The following is a 2,414-nucleotide window of genomic DNA, read 5'->3' on the forward strand; positions in this document are numbered from 1 at the left end:
GCGAGCCAAGGGTGCAGGGCAGCTGCCTCAGATGAGGGCGGAAGGGAGGGCACCACCTGTTGCTGGGCAACTGTGCCCTGGATCTCCCAGCCCCCCCGCAGAGTGTTTCCAAGGCAACCGGGGGGGATGTGGTCACTGTGGTGGGGAGGCGTTTCCTGGTGAGAGGTGGGGCCGGAATGGGCAGTGGTTCTGTTGAACTCAGTGTCACCCCACAGTCAGGCCCCAGGCCCCAGAACAATTACCTGGAAGCCAAGAGAGAGAGACAGAGCCCATCCAGACCACCAAGGTGGCTCGCTCTACCTGCTCGCACGTGGCTGCTGTGACCCTGCCCTGCCCACTGGGCCCCGCCAAACCCACTCCTGCTATGTGACCCCACACACCCTCCTGCTTGCCCACCTTATCCATGCATTTCACAAACATATATCTTCTTGTCCTCAGACCATTTAGCCCCAATTTTGGTTGGAAACTATCTGTGAGGTGAGGCTCAGGTAGCAAAAATGTCAGGCCTCTGGGAAGGATCCAGGCTAAAAAATATGCTGAGGCCTCTCTCCAAGACCACGAACACTTGTCATCTCGGCTCCTTTCTCCTGGTGCTTAGTGTTGAGGAGAGAATCATCAGCTCCTGGACTGGGAGCCTTTCAGAGACTGTCTAGAATCAACTCACTCACTGACAGATGGCAGGTAAGCCCTAAATAAGGGAGGTGTTGTGTTCTAAGTTACACACCTCATGTATATAGGAGGATGGGGGGAGCATAGATATAAATTCCTTCTCTGGCAAACAACGTGTACACAACAGAACTCTTCCTACGTATTCAGATTTTGTTTTGCAAAATGACAGCCATTTAATGTGAAAGGCTACAAAAAATATGTTGAAATGTTAGTGTCTTACCAAAGAAGGTCACAAAGGCAGCCTGACTCAGATTGCTCTGTCCTTGTGGTTTGGAGGGAAGGGCCAGAAGGAGTACAAAGTGTGGCAGGGGTAGGAGTAGGTGGAAAGGAGAGTCCCAAGGCTCTGGCCTTAATATGCATCACCCACCGAGATTGGAGTTTGATGAGATTATAAGCCTTAAAATAAAACCTGAGCTTAATACCACTGAACTGGATATGTACAAGTGGTTAAGATGGTAATTTCTGCGTGATATGTATTCATGACGATAAAAAGTTTTCTTTTTAAAAGAAATTCCAAATAAATAAAACCTGAAAATTGTTATGTATGTTCTCTTGTAATTAGTCTTTCTTTAAAAAAAAAATTAAAGCTCTAGAACAGTAAACATTATTCAGAACCACAGGGCTTCCCTGGTGGCACAGTGGTTAAGAATCCACCTGTCAATGCAGGGGACACGGGTTCCAGCCCTGGTCCGGGAAGATCTCACATGCCGCGGAGCAACGAAGCCCGTACGTCACAACTACTGAGCCTGTGCTGTAGAGCCCGCAAGCCACAACTACTGAGCCCGTGTGCCACAGCTACTGTGCTCTGCAACAAGAGAAGCCACTGCAATGACAAAGAGAAGCCCCCGCTTGCCACAACTAGAGGAAGCCTGTGCATAGCAACAAAGACCCAATGCAGCCAAAAATAAATAAATTAAATAAACTAAAAAAAAAAAAAAAAAAAAAAAAAACAAAACCGACCAGGTATGATTTTTTGTTGTTGTTCCTAAGGTATCAAACTGGCTGTTTTGATTCTTACCTGTTTTTCATCACTTACAAAAAGGCTTAAAAAATTTTAACTGGTTCCTCAAGAAATTAAACATAGAATTACCATATGTCCAGCAATTATATGTCTACATATGTGCAAAAGAATTGAAAGCAGAGACACAAACAGATATTTTCACACTAATGTTTATAGCAGAGTTATTCACAAAAGCCAAAAGGTGGAAAGAACTCGAACTCAAACGTCCATTGATGGATGAATGGATAAACAAAATGTTTATATTATATATAAAATATTGTCTATATCATACATATTATTCAGGCCTAAAAAGGAAGGAACTTCTGAAACATGCTACAACATGGCTGAACCTTGAAAACGTTATGCCAAGTGAAATAAGCCAGACACAAAAGGACAAATACTATAGGATTCCACTCATATGAGGTCCCTGGAGTGGTCAGGCTCCAAGAAACAGAAAGCAGAATGGTGGTTGCCAGGAGCTGGGGGGAGGGGAATGGGGAGTTGGTGTTTAATGGGTCTAGAATTGCAGTTTGAGGACTTCCCTGGCGGCCCAGAAGTTAAGGCTCCTCGCTCCCAATGCATGGGGCACAGGTTCAATCCCTGTTCAGGGAACTACGCTCCTGCATGCCGCATGGTGCCGCCAATATATATATATATATAATTTCAGTTTGAGGAGATGAAAAAGTTCTGGAGATGGATGGTGATGGTTGCACAACAATGTGAATGCACTTAATGTTACTGCACT

This window comes from Lipotes vexillifer, unplaced genomic scaffold, assembly GCF_000442215.2.
Source record: "Lipotes vexillifer unplaced genomic scaffold, Lipotes_vexillifer_v1.1 scaffold426, whole genome shotgun sequence".
In the NCBI taxonomy this organism is placed as follows: domain Eukaryota; kingdom Metazoa; phylum Chordata; class Mammalia; order Artiodactyla; family Lipotidae; genus Lipotes; species Lipotes vexillifer.